At 36.0% G+C, this 17,575-nt stretch overlaps 1 protein-coding gene across 5 annotated transcripts in view; it reads right to left on the reverse strand.

Annotated features, from left to right (window-relative positions):
- The window catches only part of Lrp1b (LDL receptor related protein 1B), a 1,927,307-nt gene that overhangs the window by 589,341 nt on the left and 1,320,391 nt on the right, over positions 1–17,575 (reverse strand). The window lies entirely within an intron of this gene.

The following is a 17,575-nucleotide window of genomic DNA, read 5'->3' on the forward strand; positions in this document are numbered from 1 at the left end:
TGTCTTCACTAACTGAGGGGCATTAGAGTTTCACAGGCAACTTCACGGTAGCTACGGATGAAAATAATCATGACATTGAAAGGAATGTCACCTTCATTTTACAGATAAGGAAACTAATACCCAGGAAGCTAAGAAACCTGTGTTCTCAGCACAGACATCTACAATTACTGGCATGTTCCCCACAATCACAGTTCATACTAAAACAATGTCCCTGTGCATCCGTGTTGGCCATTGAGCCTATCATGATGCAGCTTGTGGACAGATGTTCAGATGCGGCAGCAAACTTTTCCTGAAATCAACTCCAGGTATGAACAAGCCACATACAGTCCTTCCATAGCAAACAAAGAACAGAAACATGACCACGAGGAAATACACAAACACACAGGAAAAAGTGGGAGAGATTGCCAGGAGTTCAAGTGCATTAAGATGGTGAGATGTTACAGGGCAGTCCTCGACTCCAGTGAGTCATAGATTAGAGTGGACTAAGGTGTCAGCGCTATTCCACACCAGGAACCACCCAGCTCACCTGCATGAGGTTTTACCTGTGGACTGTCTCAGTTTCTGGGAGAAGCTGGAAACATTCACCCATAGAACCACAATGCAAAGTCCAGCATTATGGAAATAGAGTTTTTCAAACGACATTTTTTTTTCTGAAGACCACAATCAGGTGATTCATTTTAACTACTAAGAAAATTAGTTAAAATAACAACAACAACTACTACTACTACTACTACTACTACTACTAATAATAATAATAATAATAATAATAAACATATCAGGTATGATATTTCAGGATGAAAGTCTCCCCCATACAGTTTGTTTAAGAATGTCAACATGGCCCTTTACAGACTCTGTGCCACCTGGGCATGCCTTGTCTGTAGAAATCAGATAATAGGATCATATTTTCAGAACTGGCTTCTGCTTAAGCATCTGTCTGATGATGTTAAGGTAATACAAAGAATTAAATAAACATAGACTGTTATAAAGAATCTTTTCTAAAATGTGCAGTTTGTGCCAATGAGGATTCTAAATTGCATCTGACAGTTAAGCCAAGGCCCCAGGGAGCGGCATTTTCACATGGCTGTTTCTGTCCTCGAGGTCCCCAGCTGAACTGAGTGTTGGCATTTTGCCCTTGGTTTGAAGGCAAGAACTGTTACAAGCACACACAGAAAGGCCTCTGTTAGACTTCCTAAGATGTAGTGTCTGAAGGCAGTACATCATATTGTGACCTCTTTATCTATGGACCCAAGGGACACATTTCTTTCAGGGCCATGTGCCAGAAAAAGCTATATATGGGAAATATAAAATTTTAACTGATCATATTTCTGTCTTGGCTTTGTCTGGAAAAAAAAAACACAGAGTCAGATTTGTGAGCCATCTCCAGTAGTCGTAAAAGGATTGCATCTACACTATCAGTTTTAGTCTCACATTGATAGACTAATCTATTAGTTTCTTTCCCCTGCAATATTGAAATCAATACTCTAGTCTAGCCTTTCTTACAGAATGTATTTGTTTAACTTTCTTTAATCTCCTTTTTGGAAGGAAGGTGAGCTTTCACATTGAACATACGTGACTCCAAATTAACCCACAGTGACTGAAATTCTCAGCCACTGCATACTCTACAGTCTCACGAGTATGTGTTGTATAATGTGGAATTCAGCAGAAAATGAAGTGAAAGTTGGGCCACTGATTTCCAGAGTCTATAATTCAGTCTCTGCTTCTGGGAAGTATGTGCACACAGGAAAGGGACTCTGTCACAATCAGCCGATTGTATGGTACCCACAAAAGATAATCTGTTAGCAGAAAATGGATTACTTAATTAAATATATTATAAAAACTATAAGATGTCTAAAAGGAGTTTTTCTTGAAGTTAAGGCATACTCACAAATGAACAATTTTGTACTAATTCCATATGTATATATTTATTTTTGTAGTACTTCAGACTGAATCATAAATTCACACCTCTTGGGCAAATGGTCTACCCTGAGATACACCCTTAGCATTACCAACTGACTGACTAGTTCTGTTTTGACAGGGTCTTGCTACACATCCCAGAATGCCCTGAAACTTGAAACCTCCTACCTAGGCCTCTTTAAATACAGATATTAAAAGTAGAGGCCAGAGAGTTGGGGGTGTGGGGAGATAGTTCAGCCAGTAAAGTGTCTGTTGAGCAAGTTTGAGAACTTCAATGTGATATCAGAACTCAGGTAAAATGGCCAGGTGTGGTAATGTGTACTTATAATCCCAGTGATGGGAAGACAGAGACAGGTAAATACATGGCCAGTCTACCTTATATGTCAGCTACAGGTAAGTGAGAGATCCTACACCAATAAACATGAGGTCTATACCTAAGGTGGACCTCTGGACTGAGACATATGTACAAAAGTGTATATACATATGTGCTCATACATACTTACAATAGGAAAATAAAAATATGGGCCAAAATGTCTAGTACAGTGGGATTTTAAATATGCATTACTTAAACTCAAACAGTATGAGAAATAGAATGAAAGGGAGTGATACTCTATGTCTAGTTGTATGGCTTAGGCTTTCGCACATCTCTTGGGGATTAAACAGTTCCAGGGGAGTGACTTTAAAGTTTACAAAAGTTTCTATCTTGATCTATGTATTTATCAGATAAATGCCACCTAGATGATCCATATATCTTGCCTCGTGTTAGTTAAGTATACTAGTAAAATGTGTGTATATTGCTGAGTGTGTTCACTTCTTTGTTCTGATTTTTTTTTTTTTTTTTTTTTTTTTTTTTTTGCAAGACAGGGTTTCTCTGTGTTACCTTTGGTGTCCTGAAACTTGCTCTGTAGACCAGGCTGGCCCCAACCTCACAGAGATCCTCTGCCTCCTAAGTGCCACCACTGCCTGATCATTTCCTTGTTTAAAACATAGAAGTAAAATCCTCTACAAGTTCTGTTATGAATTTAGGACGTTGGGAAAGAGGCCAAAGAGACAGCTCAGCTGGTAAAGGCATTTGTCTCGTCTGACTGCAGATCTGGGTTTGATCACCCACAAAAGGTAGGAGAGGTTGGCTCTGTAAAGTTGCCCTCTGATTTCCACACTGGAGCCATGGTATGTACAGCCTTGCACACATATCATACATGCATAAACAATAATTAATTCATTTTAAAAGAAATTAGTAAAGTCTGTTTTAATATACTGATACAAGAATGTTCAGAAATATTTGTGATTTATTAAGATGCATGCTTTTATATCATGAGGTTTTTTTTTCACTTGTCAACAATATTTTTTGAAGTTCTAGCATCACTGAAAACTAAATTGACATATGCACTTACTAAAACAGTTTCTGAGTCATATCATTTTGTGCTAATACTTCAGACAATAAATCATTAAACAGTGAAGTAATAGCCATTTAATGCAACCAAAGTAGTCAATGGTGCTCGAATGTGAAATCAATTGCCATGAGAAAATAGGTCCAATGTGAGAATGTTTGCAAAGCTTTCCTGGAATGTATATAAAGGAATATAATTATGCTACATCTTTACAGATAAATGCATCATACTGTAGTGGGTAGCCATTCCAGCTTGGTTCTGGAAGTTCCAACCCCCATTGAGACTCTGGCAACTGTCACACCTACGAGGCGGGGCGAGGGGAGGCGCCGGGGACCCGAGAGCTGGATGGGCCAGCGCTCTCTCTGGGCGCTCTCTCAGGTAGCGTGACAGTTGCCAGAGTCTCAATGGGGGTTGGAACTTCCAGAACCAAGCTGGAATGGCTACCCACTACATCATACTGCTAGATTAAGGTAGCCACTCAAACAATTACTTGCTTACCTGGTGAAGTGTGATGTTTTTATTTATGATTTTATTACAATAAAATAAGTAAAAATATTAAGAGACTCTTTAAAAGTATCAATATCATTATAGTCTCCTATAAAATATTAAGATTATGAGGGTCTGCTTATCAGTAAAAGAAACATAGATTAAGCGACACAAAAAGAAAAAGAAGAAAAAGTCATCACTTAAACTGAAAAACATTATAAAAAGTAAAATATTTACCTTTCCCTCACTCTCCTAGTAATATAAAAGCAGAATTGATATCTATGCTTGGATTCTCACATTCCTTAATATATTCCAAATAAACTCCCTTCATATATTATTTTACTTGAACTTTTTTTATTTAGGAAGACCATATTAATTTCTGAAAGAATATAATTTACCAAACTGATGTAATTGTTCACATTACAGGTATAATACACACCTTGGTAGAGAAAATGCTACAATACTTTTAAACAACATTTAAGTTCATATTTCTTTTATTATTGATAATGTGCCTTAAGTATTGTAGCAATTATAACTGCATAGTTAATTTTATGTATTTTCTTTTTTAAAGACATAAAAATTAAATCAGTATATAAGGGATCATAATGAAAATGTAAAGGTGTAAAAAGGTATTTTTAATATTAAGACTTTGGAAAGATGGAAATTACACAATATTTTCCATCATATCCCAAATTTCTCTTCAAAGTTCTCCTTATGTTTCTGAGTTATCACTACCTATACCACTGTTAAAAAAACAAACAAACAAACAAAAAACACTAAAACCCAGATCTGACACAAAAAGTTCAAACTGAGATGCCCAATGATTAGCCCTGTTCCTCTGACATCTGGGATGGTGGTACTGGAGCAGTGCCAGCCTAACTGCTCGCCCACTGCACCTTCATGGACCACTCTACTTCCTGGGAACACTCTAATGTTAACTTTAATGACTGTTCTGGTGAAATCCAAGCATTGTCTGTGTTGCAAGACTCTGTTCTCTTTTAAGTGGTGACAATAGAAGGGACAATTCTGCAGTCCTGTTCTTAGATGGGCTTCCTTCCCCATGGTCAATGAGTAATAAGACGATGCACTGGACAGAGGGTATTGCTTGATGGATAGAGTGTTAATCACATGAGAAGAAGGACCCAGGCCACCCTCAACACCCATTTAAAAAGCCAGGCCTTGTGGAGCATACATGTAACCTCATGGCTAGGAAAGTGAAGACAGGCAGATTGCTGGGGATCGGGACTCTCTTGCCAGGCAGCCAAGTGTAATCCATGAATGCAGGTTCAAGTGAGAGATGATATCCCAAAAAGCAAGGTGACCAGTTCCGGAGGAACAATATCTAGGTATAATATCCTCCACACTCATTCATATGCACATGCACAATAACATGCGCACTCGTGCGCGCGCGCGCGCACACACACACACACACACACACACACACACACACACACACAGAAGGAGGGAGGGAGGGAGCGAGAGAGAGGGAGGGAGAAAGAATACATTGTGGCACCCCTATCTTTCAATAAACATCCAGTATTCACTATAAGCAAGTTTCATTACATATATTTAAAGCTAAATTATGTTGAAAACTTGTATCCATCTCTCTGGTAATCACAACAGCTGATAATTGCAGATGATTTGATTATTATAAATAATTGCCCTTATCAGGCATGCTAGAAAATGAATGTAATCCTAGTTCTGAGGAGTATGATTCAGGATTGTGTTCAATGCCAGCCTGGACCCATGTCTCAAACACAACAAAAACAAAACAGAGAGTCCCCTACCTAATTTTGATTATAAAGCAAACACTTGACAACCTTTTCTGTGATAGGTGGTAAAAGCCACACTTGCATCTGGAGAAAGCATTTGTAACCCACATAACCAACATCAGGTAAGTATGAATAACAGAAGTATCAGATTCAACAGTCTAAGAAGTGCCAAGAAAACATGCTGAAACTCAAACAGAAGACAATACACAGACGGCAAATGGGCCCATGAGAAGATGTTCAATATCATAAGAAATTCAAATTCAGATTGTAATGAGTACTATTATGCATCTATCTGAATGGCTGAACTAAAAGTTATTGAGGAAGCTAAGTGCTAATTACTGACATGCTACAGCTGGGAATGTGAAATGATAGAGCCACTGTGGAAAACCAACAGGAGTAGCTTTAAAAGCCAAGTACAGGCTTGGGCCAATGGCTCAGTGGCAAAATCTCTAGGCCCACAGGCTTGAAAACAGGACTTACAAGCCCCAGATCTCAGTCAGGTGAAGTCAGGCAGAAATGACTGGCACCTGTAGTCCCAGAACTGCCAAGAAGAGACTTTGTTTCAGTAAATAACGTGGAGAGTGATTGAAGAAGACAACCAGTGTCAACTTCAGGCCTCCACATGCATGCACACATTCACTCACTTACACCTATACGCACAACTGTGCTCACACAAATGAAAACATAATACACACATACATACATAAGAAGCAACAAATACATAAAACTTAAGAATATTATCACCTAAGGACTCAATAATTGCATACCTGGAGATTTATGCCAGAAAATATAACAAAAACTTTACAAACAAAAACTTGTACTTGAATGTTTAGAGTAACTGAATTATAAATCGCAGAACTGTAACCACTGAAGTTTCCCTAGGGTTATGGAATGATACACAGACAAAACAAAGAGCAAATTGTTATTACAAATGAAACAAGGCCAGGGATTCCACAGAAAGAAATCTGCAATGAAAATCCAGTCTCAGAAGATTGCATGACCACGCCATGAAGCTTCATTTCTACATGGGGAAGCAGAGGTTCGATGTCAAGAGGGAAGTGGAGGGAGTTATAAGGGGATAAGGTGAAGAGCTGTTGTGCTGGTAGATACAGCCATGTACACACAGGATCACATTGTATAGACCTGAATAAACAAACACAAAGAGAGACAAGCAGAACTGAGAAATCTGAGTAAGGTGGGCAAACTGTACTACAGTCGCTGTCTTGGTTGTGACATTGCATTGTTGGTTCTGTGTAATTTTCCAGCTGGAGAGCATTGCATAAAGTTTACAGGAGAGCTGTCTGCATTAATTTTTAAATATTTCTAAGACTGCATTTACATAATTTCCCCATTCCCTTTACTCCCAGCAACTTCCCCATGTTTTCTCTCCTTGTTCTCTTTCAAGTTCATGACCTCTTTTTGATTAATTTGTATTATATATGAATATTTAAAACATACGTATGAATTCCTAAATACAAAAATACTACCTGTTCTGTCTGTGCAATGTTACATGTGTGTATATGGTTTTCAGGGATCACTATTTGGTATTATATTATGAGTTGATATGCTCTGCCTTAAAGAAAACTATTTTCCTCTGCTCTCAGCATTTCTTAATTGCCTCTAGTTCTTTATCCAAGGTTGAAGACTTCTGGCCTTTTCCTTTCTGTTTTATCGTGTGTACAGTCATACCATAGTCCTTGTTCAGGTTATGTTTAGGCAATCATATTGTTCAAACTTCAAGAATGTAACTTCTTTGACATTCTTAGGAAACACAATCTCACAGAAAATTTCCTGTTCTTATGGCTCCTAAAATCTTCCTGCCCTCTTCAGCAATGTTTCCTGAGCCGTAGGTTCAGGAGTTCTATTGTGCATATTTCCACTGTAGCTGGGATCTCCAACTCTGCATTTTGACTGGCTATTGTTTCTGTAATAGCCTCTCTTGATTGTAAAGAGAAGTTGCATTGATGAGGGGTGTGAGCTACACTAATCCGTGGGTGTAGGATAAATATTTATAATGTAGTTAGGGAATATGTTGGTTTAGTAAAGAGGCAGTTTTAGATTCTCCTCCAGGACCAATCACCTCACTAGCTCCAGGTAGCCAGGTTTCTAGTACAAGTCATGTTTCATATTGTTGAGTGAGCCTTTGTCCAATTAGAAAGCTGTTGGCTACCACTAATGTATGTGTGCCGCTACTGTACCCTTATAGTGCCACGATGGTCATTGTGGTTCATAGGTATGATATCCGGGTAGTAGACTATTCATTGCTTCCCTTATTTAGCAGCCTTCGTGTTAACTTCTTGTACCATGAAAGCTAGTCCTCAAGCTAGGAGGCTTTCAGGTTAGACAAAGCTCAAGCACACTATGTTCTGTATTCAAAGCAATGTGTGGTGTCTTCAGCAACTAGGACTAACTTTCCACCTCTGGGCGGGGTAGTAGGTGGGGACAACCAAGGGTGATAGCATCATAACCTATGATGTTTGAGGCGTTTCATAGACAACCTTGACTAAAAACTCAAAAGATTATTTTCTGCATCATTTTTTCAGGTACTAGTACTATTTATTTACATTTTATGTCTGCATGTACAATATTTTATAGGTGGCAAATGTTTTCATTTTTATGAAAGGCATTTCTATGCAATGATTTTTATAAATGCACTCAAATATGAAAGTATCTCATAAAGTTTTCCATTTTTTGAAAGACACACCATCAACTGAATAGAATTCGCCAATCTAACTTTTCTTAGACTAAACTATTCTCCACTTGCCCTATAATGTGCCCTGTGTTAAGTACTAATCAGTACTGTGTGGAATATATGGGAGGAGTCGATGGACTAATTTTTGTTGCATATCTTCTCAAGCTAAGATTCAGATCACTTCCATCACCCTCATATAAAATATTTTACTTTGCATGGTTTATTGTTTATATCAGGCTTATTTATTGTTTATGTCTAGGTGACTGATAAACATTATGAGCCTTGTGGAAATAATAAATAAAAAATGGAAAGCCAGAATCAATGATAAGATTTTGCATTTTGCTTACGAGAACTGGTTTAATTTAAAAGCATTTTAACAGTTTTTATAGCCATTGTTTTGCATTTGTCAAAGTTATAATTTTATAGCTTAAGAAATTCAAAAGTAAAAATTGTAAAACACTGTTATATCATTCTATTGATTTTTTAATTGTAGTTCCTGGCAATCTAATGTTGAGCATTCTCCTCAGTCATTACTTTTTTCCCCCTTCTGGATGCTCATTTAGCAGATTCAGTTTGTATACATCCCATGCTCATTCAAATCTTATTTTGGGTTCTCCCTCCCTCAAAGAACAAGACCCCCCCATCTTCTGTTACTTCTTTTTAAGTCTCAAATCTTGTTATTCTTTTCTATTATGATTTTACATTACTTCTGAGTATGATTGTTTTGCTTACATGTATGTCTGTGTACCATATGTGTGCCTGGTGCCATAAGAGAGCACCAGATCTCCTGGGACTGGAATGGCAGGCTATTGTGAATGGCTATATGGGTGCTGGGAATCAAACCGAGGTTTTCTGTAAGAGCAGCCAATGCTCTTAACCACTGAGCCATATCTCCAGCCCCAAGTTCCTGTTTTTTTTGTTTTGTTTTTTACAACTGTAGTTTACAAAGCTAATATAGGAGAAAGAGGGCACTCTTCTTTTTATTTAACCTGCTAATTACTGACTAATTATGACTAGTTTTAAATGATGACATCATAGCCTATTTTTTTTAACAAAAGCATAGTTTTTATGATTAAGGTTTTGCTGAAATTTCTAAACATCATTAATTTGGCTATAGCTTCTTTCTTTGTTTTTACTACTTCAGGTTTCCCAATAAATACTGGGAATACATTATTTTGTTTTTACATCTATATATTGTCCAGCACGTAACATTAATGGATTAGTTTAATGGGTTTTGGCTGAAGGATGTTATTTGTAATTATCTGTTACTTTTCCTTAATTGAAAAATTACTTTCCTAAGGATAGGTATAATTGCTTGATTTCAGTATCTGGAATCTAGAATGTACCACATGACATTTTTTTAAGTAAGATTTTATTGTATGTAAAAATTGAACAATTAGTAAGTGAATAATAATATTAGTGTACAATAAGTACAAATTATTTGTCTGTATATATTAATAATTATAATAACATTGTCAAGTTATCTGGCCAATGTTCATATTTTTAATATTTTTGGTATATTTAGCTTTATATATTAATTACATTTTATACATAAAAGTGACTTGCTTAGAAGTGAAATTTCAAATACCACAGATCATTATATTGAGTAGAAAACAGTAGTTATATTTTTAATATCTTTAAAAATGATAGCCCTTTAATTCATTTTATGTCATAAAATGTTCTTGGAAACCTTACCCACGTACATATTATAAAATTTATTAACACAAGGCATGGATTGCAATGATTAAATAATAGAAAGTGGTTGGTAGAGTTCAAGAAGGTATGCTAGAAGTTTATGTAAATAAATGGCCTATGATTGTGATTATATTAAAAACAAAAGAGATTACCAAGGAGCTAAAATATATAGTATTCTAGATTCTTAAGAATAATGCATGAAGAGTGATGCTGACTGACAAGACAAGTTGCTTTCTTTTAGGATTACAGGATAAAATTTATAATCTGAGCACATTTTAAGAACAGAAAATACTTTATATGCCAAACTAAAATTTTCTGTCATTGTAAACTGCTCTAAGTACTTAATTCATTTAAGACTAACAATTCAATTAAAAAAACTTCATTCAATATTTAATTTTTAATTCATCAATAGATAATTAGACTATTGGTTTGTATTTAAAAGAAATAAAGTTATTCAGCTCAAACTGTTGCAGGCTGCAATTACTCCATCTCCAATAGCACATGCGAATAAAATGTGAGCTGGATATTTTGATATTAATATGAATTTTTATGTGAATTGTGTCACACATATAAATGGAGCAGCAATCAAGCAAAGAATCAGTAAATTACAATAACAACACAATTCTACATTCTGGATAGTCCAGGGTGTCAATTTCCTACAATTAAATACTAGAATTTAAGGATTCAGAAATAATGAACTGTGAATCACAGTATGTAGAGGCCAGATGATTTTTGCATAGTCTTGCTTGCTCCAAAAGACTTCTGCTATGCCCTAATTGGCTTCTATTTCTCATGGGTAGCAAGGCTCTGGAAATTTCTTCCTGCCCACGCTTCAAGGAATCCTGTGATTTTTTTTTTTCCTGCTCTTCGCTTGAAGTAGGACGAATGAAACTCGATAGAATGCTACTCAATGAAATCAAGCTCTTGATGAAGGATGAATATGACTTTGGAAACATTTGGTTTTGATTGCTAACTTAACTTTTGCTTCAAACACTAACTTCTTTCAAGGAGCCATAGTTTGTGAATGAATGAGATATCTGAATGACCTCTAGAGACTGGCTGCTGTGTGTGATTAACATAAAAAAAATCTGCAAGTTGCTTGAGAATTCTCAGTGCATAGATAGAAGTCACCATGGATATTTTTAATTGCAAAGTGTAGCAGAGGTCCCAGACTGCAGTGATACAAAAGCATATCTTTGTGGTTGGAAGGAAGTGCAGCAACATTGTCAGAAGCCAATGCTTCTGTATAGATATGGGATCTGCACTTCATATTCTTCAATATTAAATAAAGCATGCCAGCAATATCCAGGAGATAAAAATCACCAAACAGAGGCTTTCATCTCCTTGTCTCCTTGTTCTCTTCATGACTATTGTCTGAGGAAAGTAGCAGGAAGGCAGAGAAGCCAGAATTTACTCAGAAAGGCTCATCATTAAATAATAGTTCTAGTTATTTACAATGAGTAAGTAAAACTATCAGTAAATAATGCAACAATAAATGTCCTTATGTTGTACTTCACGGTATAACTATCATGTGCATCAGCAAAAAATGGTTTGTATTTATTTTTTCACACATTAATACATGCATTCACAAGACCATAGAATTCCAATTTAGAAAGTGTCTCGGGGGACTAGTTCTGAAAGCACTTTCCAAGCGAAATACCGAAGCATGGATTCTTTGAGAAGTATTTCCTCATACAGCTTAACCTTGACTTTATGTTAAAAAGAAGTTTGTATGTAAAAGTACAAAACTATTTTATAAAGTTACTTGTCTCATAAATTTAAATATTTCATAAATATAAGAAAAAGCAATTATACTGATGATTTTTAAAAAAAAAATGATTGCATTCTGAAATTCTTTATTATTTTGTCTCAGTTGATGTAAATTATTGAACAGATTCTAAGAAATGGTTCAAGAAATAGTAGTTAAAACATTATGACAAAAGAAAATCAGATAATAAGCACTATGTTTTCAATTTATTTTAGACACTATGAAAACTGTTGAAAAAGATAAAAAATATTACAACTAATAGGGTTGGCATAAATGAGGGCTTATTGTAATAAATCTTTTTTTCTTTGTTTCCTGTGCTATGAGGCTTTATCCATAAGAGGATAACAATTAATGCAGTCTCAGCCTATTGTTTATTGTGTGAGATATCTCTGGTTGAGGTTTTAATCAAAGCCAAATGGTTAAGAGTGTAACAAGTGGAGGGAGAGGAATGAGCAAGCAAAACAAATGCCTACAGAACATTTAGAAGGCAGGTCTTTCCACTTTTGCCTTCTAATCTAATCATGCATTTGTTGCTTATAATTTTTCACATCACTCTTTAGGAAGATGGCTGCATGGTACAAATCTACTGGCCTTCCTTGTTTCCTTCTCAGGAGTCAACTGAACACATAATTACTGAAGACTACTTCCTGTGCCAACCATTGAGCTGAGCTCATGCCACGATGACAAACCAAACACACTGTTCCCAAACATCCTCTCCAGTGGTCAGGGGACAAGAGTCAAAAGGGTGAAATGAATAACACTAACAGAGTCTATTTGAAGAGGTTTCAGCCCAGTTGGAAAAGTCCAAGGAGTCTTGTGAAAGAGTAACAGTTGTTTTATTAGAAGACAAAAGAATGAAAGAGGATGAAGGAAATCCGTAAAAAGGCAGCCTAGGGTTCTGCACCCAACTGACAAGGAGAAGCAAAGAAGGGGTTCCACATTGGTCCCAGTGATTTTAGTTGTAGGTTACAAACTACGAGGAAATTGCCCTGACCCCTATTGTTTGTCATCTAATAACTGTGAAACTGTGGGGGTTAAAATGTGTCTTCCTTTTCTACAAACTCCTCCACATAGGCATACACAAGATGGGGATACCTTCTATCTCCTCATTCTTTTTTTCATTAAGATACAAATATTACAAGTAAACGCTGTGAAATCTTCTTTGTGCCATTCATGGTACTTACTGAACAGAAGCTACTTTGTATATAAAAATGCATACTGAAGAAGTGTGAGCTGAAGTGAAACTGTTAGCCTGCCTGCCTTCCTGCCTTCCTTCCTTCCTTCCTTCCTTCCTTCCTTCCTTCCTCCCTCCCTCCCTCCCTCCCTCCCTCCCTCCCTCCCTCCCTCCCTTCCTTCTTTCTCCATCTTTTTCTTTCATTTTCAGTACCTACATATTTCTGTGACTACTAGTTACAAGCACTCTTTCAAACTGTTTCATTTTCTTTTCTTTAGCAAAAAAGAACATATTTGATCCTTTGTGTAACATTCAACATTAATGTGACCGTATAGTAAATTCAATATAATAAAATAATTTTTCACCTTCTATTCATAAGTCATGGCTACTAAATGCATTGCTGTCCACCTACCAGAGCTGGTTAATATTTCTTCTACATAAACTGTGTAAAACTTTATGGAAATCAATGTTCAGATTACCATACAGCAGTGGCTACATGTGCAAAAACACAAGTATGCAAACATATGTGTGTGTGTAAGGACAAGTGTATGAATAGATAAGATACAGTTTGTTTTTAGAACTTGCAAGTGTATTAAGTATGAACCTGGGAGTTGCTTGGAATAAATTTTGTAGATAGGATTACTATCTTTAATCAATCAGCCTTAAAAAAAGAAAGAAAGAAAATTCTTAAAACTTAGGATGATCTAAAAGACTACATTGAGTAGAATTATGGAATCTGTAGGAAGATATTTGGCCCTGACCTGCGCTTCCAGATCTCCATAAACATGTCTATACTGTTCTTCCTCACAGCCCACTAAAGAATGCTAGCTGTTCCTTCTTTTCAATCAGATGCCATGAAAAATCCTGGCAATCAATCAATCAATCAAAGAGTCTTTGTCTTTGCCTTTGTTTGTCTATCTGTCTGTCTGTCCCTCCCCACCAAACACATGTTCAAGCACACAATAAGGCCCATGTGCACAAAGAAAAAAATACTAGCATTATTTCTCTGCTAAAACTCTGAAAACTGTGGATCCAGTATTTAGAAATAGATGGAAAAATAACATAGTGATGTACAAATTTATTTGACAAGGATATTTTAATACATTTTAAAATAAGTTGAACACAAAAGGAGCTAAAAAGGAGTGACTTAGTTTTGTAAATGACAACCCAAGATCTTATTATCTATATAAATGTGGCTTTATTGATAGGCTTTGGTACTGGAACAGCACCACTTCCAGAAAACTCTATACAAGAAGAAAAAGATGTTAGATGCAGGCTGGTCTAGCTAAGTAGTAGACCTCTTGCTAGCCTGTGTGAGTCTCAGGATTTAATTACCAGAACTATAAAACTAATATAAAATCATTTCAGAGCCTTTTAAATATTTGTTTCAATAATATTGCTCACCTGAGAAGCCTCCTGAAAGATACAAAAACTCTTCACTAGAAAGCATCAAATGATTGCAAAACACCTCTCCTAAAATCTTACAGTATTCACTGATCAGAAATTATATTAATGGTCAACATCATAGCCAACTGACTATCTGAAGGACCTGTAGTAACTAATCTCTAAATTTTAGTTATCATTTTGACCTTTCCCTATCTCCTCTGATGCATCACTATCACCAAGATAAATGGTATTTTCTATAACACTAAAAAACAAAACAAAACAAAAACTCAGATGCTTTAAAAGGCAGGGTCACTTTGGTCACATTTGTAGGAGGTGACATTCTACAGGGTGAATAACATATCCAGGCTTATCATCCAGAATTGTATACTAAGAAGGTATTACCAGGTTTGATTCACATCTCATTGATTTTTAGCAATGAACAAACTACATGTATTTATTTATATTGTTTTGTTAGAAAATTATGCTCTTTCATAGTTTTATATTATGAAAAGCAATGATTTAATACCCCAGAGCAAGTATAAGAATGTCCTGGAGCACTAACTAAATATGCAATATATTATTGAAACATTAAATGCTATCCAGGGAACCTGTAGCTCCACATGATCACAGATTATGTACCAGTATCTCCATTTTATAGGAATTGGAACAATTTCCTAAAAAAGTAATAAATTCATTAAAGTCATAAAGATTGTCAATGATTGTCAACGTAGAGTGATAAACACAGATTTGTTCAACTTCCTACACATCATCTCAACCACTCTACCCCCAAATGCTGCATCATGAATGTTCTTTGGAAATGTGAACATATTAAAATGGTTCGTAGGTTCTGGTTTTCTAAAACTCCTTTTTGTTCCTGTGCTTCGATGTTGAAAGACTCAAGCTATTCAGTTTTCATGGGTAGTTATGGATGGAGGAGGTTTGTGACGTATCAGCTCAGACGTTTCTCATGATAGACAGCTAGAGAAAAGCTCGGGCAGAGGAGTTCAACAGCTTACCATTTTACAAAAGTGTTGTTTTGAAATCTTATTTTAAAGCAATTGTTGGAGACAAAAACAACTGAGAGGGAACAGGTATCCAGCATTTGTCACCACAGTGAAAGTAGCATTTAGTGCACAGCATCACATGAAGCCAATGCAAAGTGCAAATAGGAACACTCCCCCTCCCCCAATCACCCTCTTAGTCACCCTCCCTTGTTCAACTCCCCCACTTGCCCTTTTTCTCTCACCCTGCCCCATCCCCCCTTCCAGATAAAGGTCCTTTATAACATGCAAGCTTTTGTGGAGTTTTTACTTTAATATTTCAGTAGGGGTCTGGCTAAGGCAAAGTCTTCAATACTGAAACAAGCATATACATTAATATTTTGGTGTAACCTCTGATTCCCACATTACAGTGTAAAGAACTGATTTCTCATCCTAGCTCTCAGTCCTGCACATTCTGGGCAGCCCCTGACAAACTGCAGCTGAACCTCCTCCATCCTCTGCTCTGCCTTCTTCACAGAAGGCTTTGCATTGCAGTCTGCCCCAGATTTCTAACACTCTCCTGAATTTCAACTATGTACAATTCTCAAAACAAATAATACAAAGAAGAGATCTAGGAACTACATTGTTTACACCAAAAAAGTTTGTTTTAGGCTGCACAAAAGGCATTGTTTTAAACCTTTGTGGAACTGCACCTATTATAAATTACTACTATCGAGAATAAGCTAAGCCAAGTCAGCATATTTCAATATTTTTAAAATGAAGAAACTATTGATGAAAAGGTTATAATACTTATTTTTCAACTGAAAAATATTCTTAAATACATGTCAAAATCAAACAATAGTTTTCTATTGTACATTTTATAATTTTCATACTTAATATAAAAGCAAAGTCAAGTTATTATGTCTTTTTGAAGAGGTACTATGAAAATAGAAACAAATGTTATAATTCATGCCTCACAGAGATATAAAAATGTGAGAAAAGAAACATGGAGGTAAAGAAACTATATTAGTACACAGAGTTACCTGTTACATACTCTCCCTTAAAATAATTTTTTGAGATTTCAAAAAATGTTTTATAGGAACAGCTCAAGAATGTCAGCACTGTTCTGTTTTTAACAAATCAAGTGTTTATAATGATGCAAAAATTTTCAGATTAAAAGGACTTCTTTTTCTGTCTCAATGACAAATATCTTTCCTCCTTGCCTCTGAAGTAGTTCAGAGAAAATATGATGAATTGATGTGCCAATTATTTCTAGTTAAAATCATTTGAGGAATTCTGGTTTTCTTTATTTGGATTGCTGACCTACTCTGTCCCTGTTCAGCCAGTCTTCCATGCACAGTGTTTGATGGCACTTATCCTTCATGGATCAAGGTGGGACGAATCTGATCACTACAAAGTGGAAACTTGGTTACAATGAATCTGAATAAATAAACTCTGAAGTAGTAGTTGCCTCATAAATCCCATTTGCATATCTCTGTTAGAAACACCTTTGCAAAGCACAGCCATGGGATAGATTTCCCCTGTTGCACATTCCGTCTGCATTAGCTGTTCTTTGTCTAAAGGCAAGTATTATGCTTGGACATTTCTTTGGACTTCACAATTACCTGAAGACCTTCATGTTCATGTGAATTTAGCCAAACCTTTAGAATTTTCTCTTATTAATTAGGTCTTGCACTAAATAGGATCCTAGACCCAACCAAAGAGTACTTAAGAATTTAGTAGGCTTATTTATACATCTCTATTCTCTTCCATTGATCTACATGTTGGATTTTGTGTCAGCACTGTGCAGGCTTGTTATTGTAGCTCTATGCTGTAGCTTGGGATTGGGCACAGTGAAATGTCTAGCTCCACCCTTCCTTCTACCATTGCTTTGGCTATTATGGATTTTGTATGCGTCCATGCAAATTTACAGATTAACTTTTTATTCCCATGAAGAGTATAATTGGAATTTTGATGGGGATTATAATAAACATGTAGGTAACTTCTGCAATAAATTTAGTTTTATATTACTGACCACTCCCTAAATATGGAAAGTCAATCCATCTTTCTGTCTTTTTCAGTTTCTTTCTTCTGTGTCATAATGTTGAATCCCCTTGTAGCTTGTGTTAGATTTGCCTACTACATGCTAAGCAAGAACTTTCTACTAAGCTAATAAATGTTATATGTTGATTTTTGTATCTTCCTATTTTGCTAAAGTTATATTACAAGTTTTATGAGTTATTTTTGGTGAAGTCATGAGGACCTTTCTTGTGTTGAAACATATTTCACCTACAGCAGGCACTGGAAAGCAAAAAGT

This window comes from Peromyscus leucopus, chromosome 4 (assembly GCF_004664715.2).
Source record: "Peromyscus leucopus breed LL Stock chromosome 4, UCI_PerLeu_2.1, whole genome shotgun sequence".
NCBI classification, from domain to species: Eukaryota; Metazoa; Chordata; class Mammalia; order Rodentia; family Cricetidae; genus Peromyscus; species Peromyscus leucopus.